The sequence below is a fragment of the Schistocerca americana genome, chromosome 5 (genome assembly GCF_021461395.2).
Source record: "Schistocerca americana isolate TAMUIC-IGC-003095 chromosome 5, iqSchAmer2.1, whole genome shotgun sequence".
NCBI classification, from domain to species: Eukaryota; Metazoa; Arthropoda; class Insecta; order Orthoptera; family Acrididae; genus Schistocerca; species Schistocerca americana.
The window spans coordinates 512,088,288-512,110,387 of record NC_060123.1 but is presented as its reverse complement, the minus strand read 5'-3'; positions in this window follow the sequence as shown (position 1 = coordinate 512,110,387).

The window sequence follows — 22,100 nt, the reverse complement described above, 5'->3', positions numbered from 1 at the left end:
ACACTTTTATCTGTTTCAGGAAGTCCTTTTTGGTGTTTGAATTCATTAAGAACTTTAGACCTTATAAATCGTGTGCTATTTCAAGTTCTTTATTCCAACTTCTCGGTTAAACATATAGGGTGATTTGCTAACACATATGCTGGTATCGTATGTGCTGTTACTTCATCACCACTGTGGTGGTTAATGAAATCGGTACTAGGACATACCCCCTCTTCTTCTTTTTCTTCCACCTCTTCAATTCTGCCTCCATCCATGTGTGTGAGAGCGTTCCAGACTTTCAGTTATTGGTTTAAATATTTCAGAGAAAGACTGATCTCGCTGCAACTATCCCAATGCTAAAAATCTGAATTTCTGTCGAATAGCACTCTGCAGTTCACTTACTTCATATTTTCTTGTCGACATGCTGTTGTGTACGCTGTCAGTTTTGTGGTGGTACGCAACTTATGTATATACAGGGTGGTCCATTGATCGTGACTGGGCCAAATATCTCACGAAATAAGCGTCCAACGAAAAAACTTCAAAGAACGAAACTTGTCTAGCTTGAAGGGGCAAACCAGGTGGTGCTATGATTGGGCCGCTAGATGGAGCTGCCATAGGTCCAACGGATATCAACTGCGTTTTTTTAAATAGGAACCCCTATTTTTATTACATATTCGTGTAGTACGTAAAGAAATATGAGTGTTTTAGTTTGACCACTTTTTGCCCTTTGTGATAGATGGCGCTGTAATAGTCACAAACATAGGGCTCACAATTTTATACGAACAGTTGATAACAGGTAGGTTTTTTAAATTAAAATACTTAACGTAGGTACGTTTAAACATTTTATTTCGGTTGTTCAAATATGATACATGTACCTTTGTGAACATATCATTTCTGAGAACGCCGGCCGCGGTGGTCTAGCGGTTCTAGGCGCTCAGTCCGGAACCGCGGGACTGCTACGGCGCAGGTTCGAATCCTGCCTCGGGCATGGATGTGTGTGCTGTCCTTAGGTTAGTTAGGTTTAAGTAGTTCTAAGTTCTAGGGGACTGATGACCACAGTAGTTAAGTCCCATAGTGCTCAGAGCCATTTGAACCATTTCTGAGAACGCATGATTACCTGTAAATACCACATTAATGCAGTAAATGCTCAAAATGGCGTCCGTCACCCTCACTGCATTTGGCAATACGTGTAACGACATTCCTCTCAACAGCGAATAGTTCGCCTTCCGTAATGTTCGCACATGAATTGACAATGAGCTGCCGCATGTTGTCAGGCGCTGTCGGTGGATCACGATAGCAAATATCCTTCAACTTTCCCCACAGAATTAATCCGGGGACGTCAGATCCGGTGAACGTGCGGGCCATGGTATGGTGTTTCGACAACCAGTCCACCTGTCATGAAATATGCTATTCAATACCGCTTCAACCGCACGTTAGCTATGTGCCGGACATCCACCATGTTGGAAGTGCATCGCCATTCTCTCATGCAGTGAAGCATCTTGTAGTAACATCGGTAGAACATTATGTAGGAAATCAGCATACATTGCACCATTTAGATTGTCATCGATAAAATGGAGGCTAATTATCCTTCCTCCCATAATGCCGCACCATACATTAACTCGCCAAGGCCGCTGCTGTTCCACTTGTCGGAGCCATCGTGGATTTTCCGTTGCCCAGTAGTGCATATTATGCCGGTTTACGTTGCCGCTGTTGGTGAATGACGCTTCGTAGCTAGATAGAAAGCGTGCAAAAAATCTGTCATCGTCCCGTAATTTCTCTTGTGCCCAGTGCCAGAATTGTACACGACGTTCAAAGTCGTCGCCATGCGATTCCTGGTGCATAGAAATATGGTACGGGTGCAATCGATGTTGATGTAGCACTCTCAACACCGACGTTTTTGACATTCCCGATTCTCGCGCAATTTGCCTGCTACTGAAGTGCGTATTAACTGCACATCAGATAAAACACCTACTTGGGCATCATCATTTGTTGCACGTCGTGGTTGACGTTTCACATCTGGCTGAACACATCCTGCCTCCTCAAATAACGTAACTATCCGGCGAACGGTCCGTACACTTGGATGATGTCGTCCAGGATACCGAGCAGCATACATAGCACTCGCACGCTGGGCATTTTCATCACAATAGCCATACATCAACACGACATCGACCTTTTCCGCAATTGGTAAACGGTCCATTTTAACACGGGTAATGTATCACGAAGCAAATACCGTCCGTACTGGCGGAATGTTACGTGATATCACGTACTTATACGTTTGTGACTATTACAGCGCCATATATCACAAAGTGAAAAAAGTGGTCCAACTAAAAAATTCATATTTCTTTACGTACTACACGAATATGTAATAAAAAATGGGGGTTCCTATTTTACAAAACGCAGTTGATATCCGTTTGACCTATGGCAGCGCCATCTACCGGGCCAACCATAACGCCATCTGGTTCCCCCTTCAAGCTAGACGAGTTTCGTTCTTTGTAGTGTTTTCGTTTGATGCTTATTTCGTGATATATTTGGTCTGGTCACTATCAATGGACCACCCTGTATATACTCAGACTACTGGTGGGTCGGGAATGAAGTGTCTTAGTTTAGTGACATATCCATGTAAATTCCTGAGTTTTAGGTTGACTTCTTCAGTTTTTTCATTCATATATAGTTCACACTGCTGAATTCTACCATTCAAGGCTCGATATCTCTCCATTTCTAGTTATCACCTCAACAAGACTTCTAGTTCCATTATTTTAACGTCCGTTGCTTAGATTTTTCTTTCAACATGTAGACGCATGTACCTTACACCCTCGGAATATGTATGTGACACACATGCAAATTTGTGCATGGTCTACAGTATACTGATACTGTTGCGTATTGCTACACTACTTGAAATTTCGTTTGTACCTGCCAGCATTCAATTTTATTGTTTTTTCTATAAACAGGCACCCATACTGTGAATTGTTCCCGCAATAACAATGTATGTTAGGAAATTCATTGAACGACATGTCGCTTCCTACATGAAGTTGGTAAATGTGGTTTAAATTCAGGCTGCCCTGTTCCTAGACTAACTGCTTTGAGATCATGCAGCATGTCTGGCTCAAATGCAATATATTGATATGCTTACACTAGCCAAAGCAAAAATATTTCTCGATCTCATTCTGGTTTTTCACTGTGATGTCATCAAAATATCAATACACTGTTCAGTTGTCTGTTTGGTTTTCCTCCATTTTCATCAGGTGTAATACCGCTGCTTTCATCGAACCTCTGGTATGTTACTGTGTGTGTGTGTGTGTGTGTGTGTGTGTGTGTGTGTGTGTTTGTGTTTGTTCGATGCAGCCCCCTCAGGATGTGTTAACAACACCAGACTGTTTTTAGTATCCCTGCAATCATATGGTGATAACTGTTTCCTTACATTTGGATATAGGGGATTTTGTAGGGAAATAAATAACACACGTAAAGCTCTTAAACTTTTCTAAATTTATAAAAACTTATGGATAACTGGATATAAAAACAAACTTATGGATACTGGGTACCTTTCCAGCGCAATATTATATAAAAAACAGCACCTTCTTGTATCAGGCACTGTTTATAATATATATGTTTTACAGATTTTTTTGTTGATATCATTTGATGCAGCACAATTTCTAAAAATATTACAAGTATTTTGAATATTTTTAAACCTGCTCAGGGTTCTTAAAAAATACAAAGAAATTGATGCATCTTTTTTCCAAAATGCTTCCTCAAATTGAGGTATCATTTAATCCAATGTTATACACTTGAAAGAGCCCAATTTTTTTGCAGATGTCCATGACGTGATGGTTGAGGTACTAAATCTATTTAATTCTACCTATTATGTATATTACAAGTATAAAATATATCACATCTTACATTTCAATTTTTATAATTTCTATCCTAATGAAAATGTTATTTTTTCTCTAATTTAGTTGATTCTGCAATAAAGCTTTGGTCTATTACATACGTATGGACTACTGCAAATTACAGAACAAAATTAGAGCTATGACTTATAAACTTTAGGAAATATTTGTACCTGAATTCTGAAAAATACAACTTGTGGAAAATTGCGAATGAAGATTACTATCAGGTAACTTTCAAGTTTGCAACTTTTTGCCTTTCTGTTGCATTGCCTTTTTTGTTGTACAATATTCCTCCAGTCTACAGTCGTATGCTCATTTTTAGTGTGCCTTTCCTTTCCTGACACACGTAGCTGTGAGTACGATTCTCTGACAGATGTTAAAGTCTTCTTTGCTCAACGCAAGCGTTTCATTAATTGAACACCTGAGAACTAGACGTTGTAAGATCCCTTCACCAAAAATTAATTTTGGTGTGTAAAATTTTGTGTATGACTGTGCAAAGGAACATGTAACTTATGTTTTGGCAGAGGATCAAAGAGATGATAGGCCAATATTTATACAATTTGTACAAATAAACGAGGCCATGGCCTTCAGTTTCTTCAAGGGATCAAAGAAATGTCTAGCTGTTCACTTTTGTTTTTCACCGTGCTAATCTTGTCATGCAAGCATCGTTTTCTGTATCTCTGAATAATTTATAATATAGTGAACTAACTTTTATTCAAAATGTGTTCAAACACTTTATTACACTATCAGACCACGTATTTATGTTAATAATCAATGTACTGCTAGTTCCATTTTTCAGATTTTCTGGGAGATACGCAACGTGGCATCGATCTGCCACTGGCGTGACTTAGTTACTGATCCTGAGTATCTTTTTTCTCTTGTCGTACAACCCTAAACTGCAGTCATTCGAAGAACATGTCTCAGAATTTTAACTAATTGCACAGCGTAGAGTAGTTATCAGATCATGATATGCATTTTGCGTTTTCAAAAACTCTATCGGACCACAACTTCAGTTGCACTGCTTCCAACACCCATCTGGAATGATTACGATGTGCTTTACTTCACTACTAAGGTTGTATTTAGCGAGCGAGGGTGGAAGCAAACTCACACTGGCGATCGTGAGAGGAATATTGTTAAATAATGTCTGCTGTATAAAGTTGTAAATCTTTTCTTTGTTTTGATTATCTTTGTTATCCAATTAAACTGTGCCTCAGAACGTTCCTGGAGCATAGTCTTCATCCTGCAGCATTTCTTCAAGCTTCCTGTTGGCATTCCTTTTAGCAATTCTTGTTTTTTTTTTTTTTTTTTTTTTGTTTTTTTTTTTTGGTAACTTGAAGAGCGAATCTTTCAGCTTCATGCAGCGTCATCGTTAACACAAAAATTTGAATCTCCAGGAAGCGTGCCATGTGGGAGTTTGTTGCATGAAGAACCGATACATAGGTTACTTTCAACAGTGTGGCTTGCTTTGTTTGTGAACTCGTTACCACGGAATTTCCTTTCATTGAATTTCTTGGTGCGTGGCATAGTTAGTATTTATTGCACACTAAAGGATATGTACTTTCACAAATATATGTAGCAATTTACCAACAAACATTCTGTATCACGTGAACAAACTGCTTCAGCGAAACGAAAGTAAACACTAGGAAAGATAATCATTTACAGACACTAGAAACCAGCACTGTTACTAACATAAGCTATGTATCATACGTATAATCACTGGAAACAGAAAGTTCACAGTTATTTTCGAAATAATACTGGTTTCTGTTACAGAAATAGAGGAGGTGTGACGGCATACATGACCATAACATTAAAATTTGGTATATATAGGTCATTTTTAATTTGAAACCCAGTTATGTATACATCAATGTAATCAGGGAAGACCACAGAATTCAATAAAGTCATATAAAAGTTTCGATTTTTCCATCATTTATAAGTACCCTGTATCTTTAAATAAGATTGTGGTTCTCTGCCCACATCTGGCAAAACTGATTCATGAGTTTCCACCTCCATCGATTCTCAGCATGACTCGAAGTTGAGCTATGATTTTTTCCGAGGAATGGAGAGTTTGGAGAGGTACCTCCAGCAGATTCCCTCACTATGCCTCATATTGTCGGTGGGCATATAGCTGCCACCTTAGCCGACACTGTAGAACAACCAGTATTGCATAGCTGGTATACATTACATTCTTCAAAGTCTGCTCCAGCAGATGCATGCTCTCTCTTGTTAAATATTTTAATTGTTCCAGGGAAAGCCTCTGTAGAGATTGCATGATTACTCATTATCGGCAGTGGAAAGTGAATTTGTCCATGGAACAAGCTGAAATTTACATTGACAGTCTACATAGTCAATCCCTATTCATCCACGGATAATATTGCTTCGATGTCACTAAACCAAGGGTTTCAAGCGCTACCAATGGGTATACTCCAGATTCAAAATCATATTGACGGTGACATGATTCTAGCCACTGGTGGGCTGTGTAGGTTTGCTTCTTCACCATTATTTCCACATCAGGTAGCTGCTGCAATGACTTCGCCTCACCACAAATGTTGTTTTGTCATTGCTAATACTTACGCTGCTTCAGATCGGGGAGTCTTAACAATATTTGACATCTTTATTCATTGATGGTTCTCTCACAAATGAGTACACTATTTGTTAAGTGCCGTAAATATATGGCCTTAGTCATATTGTCGCTGAACACGTGGTACGTTAATATGTTCATCAGGAAGGCTCTTCAGACAGTTCAACTGTTGGCACTTTATAAACTGCAAGGGTGTGTTTTATTGATCGATTGGTTTGAAAACAGACAAACACTTTTGTAGGTATATTTATTTTCTTAGCAACAATTTTACAATATTCCTCCTGGTACACACTTGCGGACCGTTGTTGCAACTGGGACATGTGGAGCACCTTCATTTCCCAATACAGTAGTACCTATTTTTGAGCTGTAAGGATGAAAAGAGACCGCGTCATACAAACATAATAATAGTTATTATTATTGTAGATGGATGAGTACTTACTGCAGTTGTAGTGACGTTCCAGCCATCTGTTGGTACGAAGTCTTGCGTGATAACTGAATAGACTTTTAAAAAGGGTATGCAGTTCTATAATACGCAGAATGCTGTGTTAGTGGACCCAGTCAGGTAACTTTCAAGTTTGCAACTTCTTGCCTTTCTGTTGCATTGCCTTTTTTGTTGTACAATATTTTTCCAGTCTACAGTCGTATGCTCATTTTTAGTGTGCCTTTCCTTTCCTGACACACGTAGCTGTGAGTACGATTCTCTGACAGATGTTAAAGTCTTCTTTGCTCAACGCAAACGTTTCATTAATTGAACACCTGAGAACTAGACGTTGTAAGATCCCTTCACCAAAAATTAATTTTGGTGTGTAAAATTTTGTGTATGACTGTGCAAAGGAACATGTAACTTATGTTTTGGCAGAGGATCAAAGAGATGATAGGCCAATATTTATACAATTTGTACAAATAAACGAGGCCATGGCCTTCAGTTTCTTCAAGGGATCAAAGAAATGTCTAGCTGTTCACTTTTGTTTTTCACCGTGCTAATCTTGTCATGCAAGCATCGTTTTCTGTATCTCTGAATAATTTATAATATAGTGAACTAACTTTTATTCAAAATGTGTTCAAACACTTTATTACACTATCAGACCACGTATTTATGTTAATAATCAATGTACTGCTAGTTCCATTTTTCAGATTTTCTGGGAGATACGCAACGTGGCATCAATCTGCCACTGGCGTGACTTAGTTACTGATCCTGAGTATCTTTTTTCTCTTGTCGTACAACCCTAAACTGCAGTCATTCGAAGAACATGTCTCAGAATTTTAACTAATTGCACAGCGTAGAGTAGTTATCAGATCATGATATGCATTTTGCGTTTTCAAAGACTCTATCGGACCACAACTTCAGTTGCACTGCTTCCAACACCCATCTGGAATGATTACAATGTGCTTTACTTCACTACTAAGGTTGTATTTAGCGAGCGAGGGTGGAAGCAAACTCACACTGGCGATCGTGAGAGGAATATTGTTAAATAATGTCTGCTGTATAAAGTTGTAAATCTTTTCTTTGTTTTGATTATCTTTCTTTCATGGTCGAGCGATCAGTCAAATCATTGTAGAGTGGACATACAAACTGGTTGGAAACTTAAACTGAGTGGCATGGATTACAAAATAAAGTAGGCAAAGACATCTGTAAAGAAGAAATAAACAAGCCGAAGCAGAATGAAAATATTTAAAGTGAGAGAGAATTCATTATTGCACTTTACTGCTGTAATAGTGCTAGGCTGTGATTTTATTTCGTTTTATTTAAATATATCACCAGTAAATTACTTTTCTATCTTAGTTAGCTACATTATTTCATACAGCACCATACGGTTAACAGTTTCATACAGCACCATACGGTTAACAGGAACATAACTTTAGCTGGTCATAGGTGGACGGTTTTGTTACATCTCGCACCTATCAGCGCATTTGACTATCGAAGTAAATGCAATCAGTATTGTGGTCATATAGCAACAGTGTTAATATTTTCCATCAACAATTAATGTCATTTATTGTCAAGAACGCCTTATTGCGGTCTATCAATCTTTCGGAAAGCGTATTATGTTCAAAATTGGTAACAACCAAAAAATGACAGAGACAAATTCTAGTAACATATCATCAGAAGAAGATATATTACAAAATAAAAATTAATCCAAAGATCGAGAATTTTTAAGCGGCAGTGTGTGAAACCAATACGCAATCGGAAAGAGACAGATTTCAGTCAGATGTTCAATCATGAATGAACGGATCAAAAATGGTTCAAATTGCTCTGAGCACTATGGGACGTAACTTCTGAGGTCATCAGTCCCCTAGACTAACCTAAGGACATCACACACCTCCATGCCCGAGGCAGGTTTCGAAGCTGCGACCGTAGCGGTCTCGCGGTTCCAGACTGAAGCGCCTAGAACCGCTCTGCCACTACGGCCGGCTGAACAGATCAGCAACACAATGGATCCACCTTGAGAAAAGCTTGCATTCCTGCCTATACATGCTTCCAACGAACTCGAGATGCGATAAATGTTGCAAAAGATATTAGCTAATATGATCACGAAAAGTGAAATGACTAAGTTTAAAAATGAAATTGCTACAGTCTAAATGACCTCAGTGTTCGACGAAGTAACGAATAATACTACAATTTTCAGAGTTTTCATTAACACTACCTAATTTGCAATGTCTCACCACGAGCTATTTCACGTGGAATGGTGATTTCTACGAACAGCTGGAAGGCGTCGCCATGGGTAGTCCTCTCAGTCCAGTGGTGGCCAACTTCTTCATGGAACAATTCGAAGCACAGGCACTGGACTCGGCGACTTGCAAACCTAAGGTGTGGTACAGGTACGTCGATGATACTTTCGTGGTGTGGAGCCATGGTGAAGAACAGCTCGGTGACTTCCTAAGGCACTTGAACAGCCTCCATGCCAACATAACATTTACCATGGAAGTAGAAAAAGACAAGAAACTGCCATTTCTAGATGTGCTGGTCACAAGGGACGGCGAAAACCTGGGACACAGCGTGTATCGAAAACCCACACACACGGACCGATACCTGCACAAACTATCAAACCACTACCCGAGCCAGAAAAGAGGCATGATTAGTACGCTCGTAACGAGAGCAGGACGAATATGTGAGCCGCAACACCTCAAACGAGAAATGCAACACCTGGAAACTGTTCTGAGGAGCAATGGGTACTCCAAAGATTACATTAGAAGTGTAACAGAGCCAGACACTCGGCGAAGTAAGGAACCAGAAGAAGAAATGTCGGGTACGGCCTTTCTGCCATACATTCCCAGAGTGACGGACAGAATCGGCCGTATATTCAAACATGGCGTAAAGACGATTTGCAAACCGACAAGGAAGATCAAAGAGTGTCTTAGATCGGCGAAGGAGAAGAGAGACCCACACGCAATGTCGGGAATATACCGTATACCATGCACATGCGGAAAAGTTTATGTCGGAATGACTGGACGATCCATTAACACCAGGATCAAAGAGCATAAGCGACATTGCAGGTTGGGGCAGGTGGAGAAATCGGCCGTGGCAGAGCACGCACTGAATGAGACCGACCACGTAATAAAATTCGCCGACACGAAAGTTCTGGCTGTAGAGAAGCACTATCACACGCGCTTGTTTAGAGAAGCTGTAGAAATACAAAAACACGCGAACAGTTTCAACAAGAAAGAGGAAAGCCTTAAGGTAAACAGATCCTGGCTTCCCATACTGCAGTGAACGACCGTCGCAAGTAGCAAGAGGAGAACCGCACTGGAAATGACCGCGGAGAAGCCCTCGGACGTTGGCGCGCCAGGTACATATAGTCTGCGGCCGCGAGCTCGGCTCCAGTTCACCACCGGCAATGGAGGGTGAAGCTTTGACAATGCCAGCCACTCGTGCTGGCGAAACGTCAGAAAAATCATTAGATGAACGTCGGCCGAAGAACCCGAGATAGAAGCCAATAGGCAGTTTGTCAACTCATGGTCTGCACAACTAAAAGTAAAGAAAGAAGTAATAGCCTTTATCAGCTGGAGTGCCACTTGCCTATGACAAGTTAGCCGTGTTTTAGGTAGCGTATAAGGAAAAAGCAACAGTCAACCTAATTCCTGTTGCAAAAACTTTTTTAACTATGTAGTAACGGCTAATCAGCTGTCAAAATGCGAATCTAACTCCTCAGAACTATGGACAGAATTCGGATAATAAGAGAAGAAAGAGTAGAAATCATTTCCATCCAGGATACAATAATAATCGGAACAGGCGAAACGAGTTGAATGGGAACAGAATGCCAATGGAAACCGTAATTACGGTAATCGCCGTTGTAACAGCAATAACGATAGTTACGGAAATGAACAATGGCAGTGGTACCCAACAAACAACAGTAATAATTGTCTTAGCAATCCACCTACCTGCCATAATAACAGTAATAACCAGAATAGTTCAGAAAATTGAACACATAATCGTGTGGTCCAAGGTGATCGGAGGACGCACCATCCTCACGTGAACGTAATAGAGCTAGCAAAAGAGTCTCAACTGTCGTCAAATGACGGCTTGTCAAATTAGAATTGATCTCATCTTACCGCTAGATGGCGACCAGGGATCATAATGAGTGTGACAACTTGCCATACGTTAGTAACAATAACCAGAATAAACAAAATAGTAATCAGAAAGATATTGTGTCCATATTCAGGTACATCAAAAACATACATATTCACGATGAGTTAATCAAAGAAAATACAAAATGTCGTGGCCCACAGAATGAAGTGATACGTGGCACAGTACAAGTTATCGCGGGCGGTGTAGCAACATGATTACAATGAGACCCTATTACATATTTTCCTGTCCAGCAATGCCAAATTGTGAGCACAGTTCGCATTAAGTCGCGTGTAACTAGAATACAAAAAATTGTGATAGTGAAGTTGAGAAATGGAGCGACAGAATGTCCATTCCTAGTAATCGATTATTTAATTACTGACAGCCTGATGGGCGTAGATTTTCTGAGAGATAAAGATGCAATAATCAATTTTTGGTTAGAAAAATGGTTCTTCACGGACAATGGCGAAAAATTGAAGTAATTATGGAAAGGCAAAAGTTAGATCATGGCGAACACTACGAAACCTATAATATACAGTTCTTAGACAATGATAACAGCCATAATATCAGCCAGCCTGCAACAAAAGATGAGTTGTTAGACTTAAAGAAACTCGTAGGTGATTAATTTAATTTATAGCAGCTACATAGGTACAGCAAGGAAAGTTGTATGATTAACTGCTACACCGTTTACAGGTATTCGCACTGAAAACCAGGTCTTATTTAAACCAATGTTTACAATATGGAAGTTCACCTTCATGATGCGTTTTGCTGAATCCCTAGGTCAAAGTGAGAACTGGTGGGAGACGAGATCAAGCAAATGCTAGAATGGAATGTAACTTAACCATCTCTATCACCATGCTGTAGTCCATTGCCAGTGGTGACCAAATCTAATGGGAGCATTCGTCTTGTATCAGATGCTTGAGCCATAAATGAAATAATTGTACCTAGACGCACCAGACCTCAAAACGTGATGAGCAGTAACATAAATTTAATGGTCTCAAATACTTTACAAATACTGATAAGAAGCTCACACTGGCAGGTGAAATTATCGCCAGAATTTAGAAAATATGCAGCCCTTATTTTTTACAGCAAGATTTACCGGGTTTGCGTTCTACCTTTCGGACGTCAGTTCTGGGCTATTCATCACTCCTTTAGACATAGTACCAGACCTAGAACTGCTAGAAAGTGTAACAATGTATGTTGACGACATTCTAATAGTAACAAATACTTGCGAAGAGCACTTACGCATTCTTCAAAGAACGCTAGAGAAGTTTGCACAAGCAGAAGTAGTGGCAAATTTACAAAAATTTGTTTTGCAAGAGAAGAGATCAAATTTCTAGGCCATATAATATAGTCACAAGAAATACGACCATACCCTAATAAATGGCGCAATCAAAAATTTCCCATAACCAAACATTAAGAAAGAGTTAGAAGCATTGTCTCTACTCTTTCTTTTGGAATTTCGCCCGAGACCCATTATTAAGTAGCACAGCGTTACGAGATTTACTTATATAGAACACTGGCTTTGGACACAGGAATGCACAAATGATTTGAACGCAATCAAGGAATAAATAGTTAATTCAGAAACCTTATGTCGCTGCAGATGCCTAATGCACAGGTATTGACTGGTGTCTCTTTCAGTTTTATCAAGAACAATGTAAGTACGAAGTAAAATGATAAGGACACTCATTAAATGTGAAAGAGTTAGAAATACTAGCAATTGTATGGGCATTAAAAAAATTCAATTACTACGTTTACGGTAGAAAGGTAAGGATATATAGATGATCACCATGCTTGGAGTATTTTGATGTCGTGCAGATTATTCCACCCGCACCTAGCGCGATAGGCAATACACTCACACGAATATTCATTCGAAGAAATTAACATATCAGGAAAACAGACTATTGTAGACGACTAATTGTCTAGACTGCCGCGAGGTCAGACAGAAAATGGTGAAGTAGTAGAACAAGTAAAAGAAAATCGTATTTTACTGACGGAAGACTAACACTAACGACAATACCATATTGACCTGTGCAGAAACATAGAAGAACTACAGGAATCAGATCCTAGTTGGCAAAATTGAGAACACAGTTGAAACGGGATAGTGCAAGCAGTTTGGAACCATATTACACCCTACGCAATAACGTTTTGTTCTATCCAAGGCATCACAACACCAACTAGTGTCGTGTATGCATACCGTCTGATAGCGTAGATAAACTTAGCACAAAGTCTGTAAGAATCTTAACTTGTTTTGCTACTGTACCAATACACGACGAAAAGTACATCGGTTACTAAGACCTTATGTCATCTGAGAAAGAAAAAATCCATCAGCAAAATTAGGAAGACCGAACTGCACGCTATTCTGCATAGAAAACCACTTGAAATCGTAGACGTCTTTGTTTCTGGTCCATACCCGACCGCCCATGGAAGTATCAAATACTTTATTGCATTATAGGACTTTTTTTCAAATTTGTAAAGCTATGTGCTGCTGTATTCGGAACAGATGCAGTAATTATAAAATAAACTGAAATGATTACATTCCCACAGTAGAAAAATCAAAGTCATAGTTAATGGACAATGCGTGTTACTTCACTGGGTACAAATGGAGAGAGTTTTTGCGAGAAAATGGCATATAAATGATTTTAATGTCACGCTTTAACCTCCAATCAAATCCACGTTGGCGACTATTCCACGAATTAATCAGATTTTTAGGTCCTATACACATAATCAAAAGATTTTTTGGTGCTGTATTTTGATTTGTTTGAGCAGGTAATGAAACATATTCCTATTTATGAGAGACAATACACTCCTGTAGACTTGATGTTGTATGTCAAAGCAACGAGTGGGTAGATCCTCTACCGAAATTACCAAGACAAACACAATCTCACAAAGAAAAGGTAAGATCCGTGTTGATTTTACTTACCCAGATGCATCTTAGGAAATTGCTGCATCACAAGCACCTCAAAAACACGCAAGATTATGAAGTAGGGAATTATGTTTTACTTAGAACTCGCCGTAAATCTTAGCTCAAACGGAAAAAAACGAGTGTGCGTTACTTTATGAAGGATCATATATCATCACATGCATTCCACAGCGAGGTTATTATTTAATCACGAATTATAGAACCAATAAATTCATGTTTTGTACACACACCAAGATTTGAAGGAGTTTCAACATGCTCAAAACTAGTAAATGTACATTACGAAAGGAAAGTACCAGCTACAGGAGTACTCATCATAGTGATGCCTGAGTGAACTAAAAAACATGAACCATTATGTATCCTGACTTTCTTTTGAAATGAACATTATATTTGCGTACGAACACCGACTGAAATGTGCAGGAGCTCCATCGTGCATGAACCACATGTTGTGTCGTACTTGTAAAGGCACATGTTCTAGCAGCACAGGTAGAGTATCCCGTATGAAATCACGATAACGTGCTCCATTGAGCGTATGTGGAAGAGCATGGGGCTCCATCAAGACTTCACCAACAATGCCTGCCGAAACGTTCACAGAAAATCTGTGTTGATGATGTGATTGTACAATTGCGTGCGGATTCTCGTCAGCCCACACATGTTGATTGTGAAAATTTACAATTTGATCACGTTGGAATGAAGCCTCATCCGTAAAGAGAACATTTGCACTGAAATGAGGATTGACACATTGTTGGATGAACCATTCGCAGAAGTGTACCCGTGGAGGCCAATCAGCTGCTGATAGTGCCTGCATACGCTGTTCATGGTACGGAAACAACTGGTTCTCCCGTAGCACTCTCCATACAGTGACGTTGTCAACGTTACCTTGTACAGCAGCAACTTCTCTGACGCTGACATTTGGGTTATCGTCAACTGCACGAAGAATTGGCTCATCCATTGCAGGTGTCCTCGTCGTTCTAGGTCTTCCCCGGTCGCGAGTCATAGGCTGGAATGTTCCGTGCTCCTTAAGACGCCGATCAATTGCGTCGAACGTCTTCTTGTCGGGACACCTTCGTTCTGGAAATCTGTCTCGATACAAACGTACCGCGACACGGCTATTGCCCCTTGCTAATCCATACATCAAATGGGCATCTGCCAACTCCGCATTTGTAAACATTGCACTGACTGCAAAACCACGTTCGTGATGAACGCTAACCTGTTGATGCTACGTACTGATGTGCATGATGCTAGTACTGTAGAGTAATGAGTCGCATGTCAACACAAGCTCCGAAGTCAACATTACTTTCCTTCAATTGGGTCAACTGGCGGTGAATCGAGGAAATACAGTACATACTGACGAAACTAAAATGAGCTCTAACATGGAAATTAAGCGTTTCCGGACACATGTCCACATAACATCTTTTCTTTATTTGTGTGTGAGGAATGTTTCCTGAAAGTTTGGCCGAATGTTTTTGTAACACCCTGTATATTAATTTGAAGATCTGCAGTAGCACCAGCTCACTTTTAGCTATGATTTTTCTATGTTTATTATGATGCTAAGTATTTTCACCGATACAGATATAAGGCTGTTTTCTATGAGTGCAATCATACGTTTCAGACTTACAAATTTCTCAATACCCATCACGCCTAACGCATTTTCATACTATCACATATACACTCCTGGAAATTGAAATAAGAACACCGTGAATTCATTGTCCCAGGAAGGGGAAACTTTATTGCCACATTCCTGGGGTCAGATACATCACATGATCACACTGACAGAACCACAGGCACATAGACACAGGCAACAGAGCATGCACAATGTCGGCACTAGTACAGTGTATATCCACCTTTCGCAGCAATGCAGGCTGCTATTCTCCCATGGAGACGATCGTAGAGATGCTGGCTGTAGTCCTGTGGAACGGCTTGCCATGCCATTTCCACCTGGCGCCTCAGTTGGACCAGCGTTCGTGCTGGACGTGCAGACCGCGTGAGACGACGCTTCATCCAGTCCCAAACATGCTCAATGGGGGACAGATCCGGAGATCTTGCTGGCCAGGGTAGTTGACTTACACCTTCTAGAGCACGTTGGGTGGCACGGGATACATGCGGACGTGCATTGTCCTGTTGGAACAGCAAGTTCCCTTGCCGGTCTAGGAATGGTAGAACGATGGGTTCGATGACGGTTTGGATGTACCGTGCACTATTCAGTGTCCCCTCGACGATCACCAGTGGTGTACGGCCAGTGTAGGTGATCGCTCCCCACACCATGATGCCGGGTGTTGGCCCTGTGTGCCTCGGTCGTATGCAGTCCTGATTGTGGCGCTCACCTGCACGGCGCCAAACACGCATACGACCATCATTGGCACCAAGGCAGAAGCGACTCTCATCGCTGAAGACGACACGTCTCCATTCGTCCCTCCATTCACGCCTGTCGCGACACCACTGGAGGCGGGCTGCACGATGTTGGGGCGTGAGCGGAAGACGGCCTAACGGTGTGCGGGACCGTAGCCCAGCTTCATGGAGACGGTTGCGAATGGTCCTCGCCGATACCCCAGGAGCAAGTGTCCCTAATTTGCTGGTAAGTGGCGGTGCGGTCCCCTACGGCACTGCGTAGGATCCTACGGTCTTGGCGTGCATCCGTGCGTCGCTGCGGTCCGGTCCCAGGTCGACGGGCACGTGCACCTTCCGCCGACCACTGGCGACAACATCGATGTACTGTGGAGACCTCACGCCCCACGTGTTGAGCAATTCGGCGGTACGTCCACCCGGCCTCCCGCATGCCCACTATACGCCCTCGCTCAAAGTCCGTCAACTGCACATACGGTTCACGTCCACGCTGTCGCGGCATGCTACCAGTGTTAAAGACTGCGATGGAGCTCCGTATGCCACGGCAAACTGGCTGACACTGACGGCGGCGGTGCACAAATGCTGCGCAGCTAGCGCCATTCGACGGCCAACACCGCGGTTCCTGGTGTGTCCGCTGTGCCGTGCGTGTGATCATTGCTTGTACAGCCCTCTCGCAGTGCCGGAGCAAGTATGGTGGGTCTGACACACCGGTGTCAATGTGTTCTTTTTTCCATTTCCAGGAGTGTATTTTGTGAAGAAAGTTAAAGATGGTAATAAACCTATAAAAGAGAGTGGACAATTAAAGCCAAGAGAATAATGTCCTGTCAATAAATGAAAACGTTTATACAGATACACTGCAGTGTACGTGAGCACAACACGTAATACGTAACGTACTCGTCTGTTCACAAAGCCAACATTAGTTGCACACTAATGCAAAATACTACCAAGAAACATCATTGCTGGTGTACTGCTGACGCGAAACTTGTATTTACACATTTTTCCTCTGCTCTATTTCGGTGAGCATCTGTTCGATTTGTACCTGAATCGTTTTGCTATTTTGCACTCTCGTACTTTAGGTTGGTGTTCCAGCGACGTTTCTCTGAGCTGAGTTATATATGCAAATAGGCAAATGCAATATTAACTTCGTAATACGTGAATGTTATACCCAGATTCTGAAGCACATTTTAAGGGCTGGTAATAGGTTACGAGAAATTTGTAAAAATATGTGGCTGGTTAAAAAAAAGTAGATAAAATGACTTGGACAGAGAAATTTTAAATACAAAAACCCATAATACATAGGAAAGATCGTACGAATGTACCTTAACTTCCGCTTTCTGAAACCAAACTAGTGGTGTGCAAGTGATAGACAGTGACCAATCATGTGGTAGGGTAGAGAATAAGTGCATAGTGCTTAATTTGGATCCCTGGTAGGGCTCTGAAGGAACATTAGGACAAGTAGCCAGCATTTCTGCCGAGTACAAAGCTGTGCACTTACTTCGCGGGAAAACTGAAACTGCTTCGTCTAAGAGCTTGTGCTACCGAAGGGTGTTGATCAGTTCCATTGCACAGGATCTCAAAATATATCTCCAGCACCAAACTTCACTGAGAAAACTACACATCACATAAATACAGTGTGCCACGTCCAACATTCATGTCTGAACTGGAGGTAAGCCGCGGGCTCGCCTATAGTAAAACGAGAATTCCGTCGAACGGTTATGCGAAGCACATTATTGAACGTTCAAATATACACGCTAAAACGCTTATATGTAAACAAAACATGAATAGTCGTGTGAATTTATGAACTTCTGACCATCTTAGACAAGCAGCGTGCTATTACAAAAAAGAAGAAACGAACTGCCAGCTTCGTTTGAATTCAAACCGTGTTTATGAACTGGGCCATGTCCAAGTCTCTCCAAGTAACTAAAATCAGATGAGAATAAGGAACTCGTATCGTATGTAATATATACACTCTAAACTCACGTTATTATTTGTCGTTCCGTAAAAAATAATCCAAACTTTTTCTGTTGTATATGTGTTTATCTACGTACCTTAACTCTGCATACACCATAGTAGTGCATCTTTTTCAAAAAACCGATGGCATGATGCAAAAGTTTCATGAATACCGGAGCTTTGGCACTGCTGCAAGTATGAGGGTGGACACGAGTTTGACAAGCAATAAGACACAACTGTGTACGTAGACCACAGGGCGTACTGAGGGGCATCACATCAGTGGCCAGTTGCCGTTCGGGTGACATGATATAATCCGCGACTGACGTCACTCCATCACTGAACCAGACACCTGCATTGCATCGTGTACACAAATCAACAAGTGTCTCAACGCTACTCTCAAAATCAGAACAATAGTGTTGCTCACATATAATACTGACGTGTACTGATGGGAAAGCCAGTGCTTTATATCTGATAAATACCTTGATATGTAATGAAACATTCGTTTATGGGACTGTTCTCGTCGAACCAGTAGAAATGAAAATATTAATTTTTTATATGTTGAGTGGCTAGTCACAATAAAGCAACAAACTATTTCGTAGTCACTTGGGGGGGGGGGGGGGGGTCTGTAAGTTCCTTTCCCAAAAAATTATTTCTATGTGTAAAATTTTGTGTATGCTTGTGCAAAGGAACATGTATCCGCGATACATTGCTAGAGGACCAAAACGTCGACATGCTAATATTTTCACAATCTGCACACAAAAACAAGGGCACCGCCTTCAGTTTTCTTGAGGGCAGCTAGGAGATGTCCAGCTGTTTGCTTTTGTGTTTCACTATCCTGATCTTGTCGTGCAGGCATCGTTCTCTGTAGCTCTGAAAAGTTTGTAATATAGTGAACCAACTTTTATTAAAAATGTGTTCAAATGCTTTATCACAATACCAGTCCACATAGTTACGTCAATAATCAGTGTACCGCTAATTCCATTTTTAAGCTTTTGTGGGACAGGCGTAGCATTTCAACGTGGCATCGATCTGCCACTAGTGTTACTTTGTTACTAATTTTCAGTATCTTTTTTCTCTTATCGTGCAACCTGAACCTGCGGTCTTTCGAAGACGAAGTTCTAGAATTTTAACAACTTGTGCAACACAGGGCAGGTTTCAGACATTGGTATGCAATTTGCATTTTCAAAAATTCCATCCATCCACATCTTCAGTTGCGCTCCCTAACACCAACCTGGGATAATTACAACGTGCATTAATTTACTGCTTCGATACTTATTTAGTGAGCGGAGTTGAAAACCTGTTCACAACGTACATACAGCCAGCTAAAAACCCATGACGTTTACAAATACCACCGATATTTAGTTATTCTCATGAAGCCACAGTCGAAGGCATTACCATCTGACAGCTGCCATACAATACAGCGGCGACAATCCAACGGCGCATGCAAATTAATTCGTCAATGAGCAGTGGCATGGTGGCACGGGGGCGGGATTCTTCAAGAAATGATGCCAGGCCAAGGGCCTTGTTGCTCTTGGCCATATGTGATGTTGTCAGAATTCTGGAAACGATGATGTCATGGCTTTGATGCATACAGCTGGATGCGATGATGTTGCGATTTCTGGAACACCGATGTTGATGACGGCGGATCCCTGACCTGTAATAGCAGAGAGCCTCTACTTCGGTTTCCTCCCTCATTCAGTAAATGAATGGTTTGAGCAGGGTGTAATTAACCTCCAGAAAGCAGAATTTTCTTTCGGTGCGGAGTATCGTTCTTTAGAACAAAATCATGAAACCATGCTCTGTGTAGGTCGGAGTTGTGCTTTCTTTGCTTAAGGTCTTGGTTCGATTCACACATCGCGCTGTCATTTCTCAGAAGCACGAACAGAACCTCTTCTTCTCTGGTAATGCCCACTGAATAAGACACGGTTGGACCGTGGTATCAGACACACACTGAACGTGATATCCTTCCGCTATCTTCTAGAGGAGAGCCGTTGTAGACTGGCTCATGACATGCGAAACTCTCCGCAAGTTGAATCTCTTATTAGCAAACTTTCATATACGAGAAATTGTGTTTTATGAATGAGGCAGTTGTCCTGTAAGGTCACAAGGCATTTCTTATTATATTTGGACTTGAGATATTGTAAATATTGATGTTGGACTGGAATTCTAACTCAGATAAAGTCTTTCGCACCATTTGACCCCTTCGAGACGACACAGTTCCATCGTTTCGTTGTTTCCAAAAGATTCCAAACTGCTCAATATCTCAACGAAACACATCTCTGGGTTCGGATCCTGGCCGGGCAAAAAAAGTATTCGAAGTTGAGGTATGAGAACACCAAACTGCAGGTGAAAAACAATTATGGTTTTAACTCACCTCCCCGCCTTTTCAAAAATGATTGGTGGTGGTTTAGACACGCAGTCAGGCATAGAAGCTTTTGTCATTTCATTTCAGGTTCCGACACGTCACTGATAATCACTGGTGGAACAGACTTCGACAGTCACCTCGCGTGTAACCAAAATCGATGATATGCGGAGGGTTTGACTCCTAGTCACCAGAGACCTTTTCGTCACTTTAGTTCCAGTTAAAACAAACGCACAGTTAGAAGTCGATAATGAAGCTGGACGTTGCCCTTCGATAAACAACACATACGTAATCATACATCTTGTGGAGATCATTTCGCAAAGTACAAAAATAAACAGTGCATTTCGCAACGACTTCATGATGTTTATTCTTTAGAATTACACGGCAAATGATCAACTGAGAAGAATATGTATTCCGTGGAGTACTACCTTGTAACAGTTGTGGCTCGTAGGTATACGTTGTGGGTTGTCACATATTTTTAAATACAGATAAATACACAGTGCGAAGTTATTAACATCTGGTGTATAACAGTTATTCTTATCAACATATTTATACAACTTCAGCTGCTGTCAATAATAATAATAATAATAATAATAATAATAATAATCATAGTAATAGTAATAATAATAACAATGTTATTAATATTGATAACATTAATAATAATAATAATATCCAAGACTTCTTTGAAAAGAGGAATAATTGTTTATGTAGAATTTAGAGGTTTACAGTGTATGGCAAGAACGAAATAATGTTTAAGCATTCGCTACTCTCCGTTTCGCATTTTTGTGTAAGTAGGAGTTTTTATGCTTTTTTATTTTTCGGACAAATGTACGAGATCCCTAATTCATGTATTGGTTAACGAATTAATTTACAGGCTGAAAATCAGAGTTTCTTACTTTACACCATCACAACAACTTACGCTTTTTATACACTTCTTTGTCAAATTTTCGCTTGTAGTCACACTTATTTGATTTCATCATTTTCTCAGACAACGTGTCTGATCTGGGAGGCCCTACTTTATTTCCGGGTGATTTTTCCTGGTAATTTCCTTTTCTGTTAGCGCTTAATACAGTTTCAACAGAGATCATGTTGACACATCACAGGAAAGTCGATTCCTGCACAGTAAACAATGAACTTCAAACACGAACTCCCGTTTGCGGAAATTCTTAAACTCAAGTAGTACTATCTACCAACAAGGTTACTTGACTAGAATACCAGTGAGTTGCTGAAAGCCATATGGACCAAAGGCACAACCTCTCCGAACCCCCAGCCCCACCCCGTATTTAACTAAATATCAGAGAAATCAGTGAAACAGCCTTTCGTCAATGTTCATATACACGTTCAATGTTGGCCTACAGTACAGATAAACGTGACCCTCTATAAGATCAACAGCTATTAGAAGTATGAATAAATGATACACTCTCATAAGTCACGATGGTGCGCTTTATGGTCCTCAGCGCCTCAGATGGATTACTGTATGATAAAATCCAAAACTTAAAGTAATTTAGCTCATTCAGAATCTCACA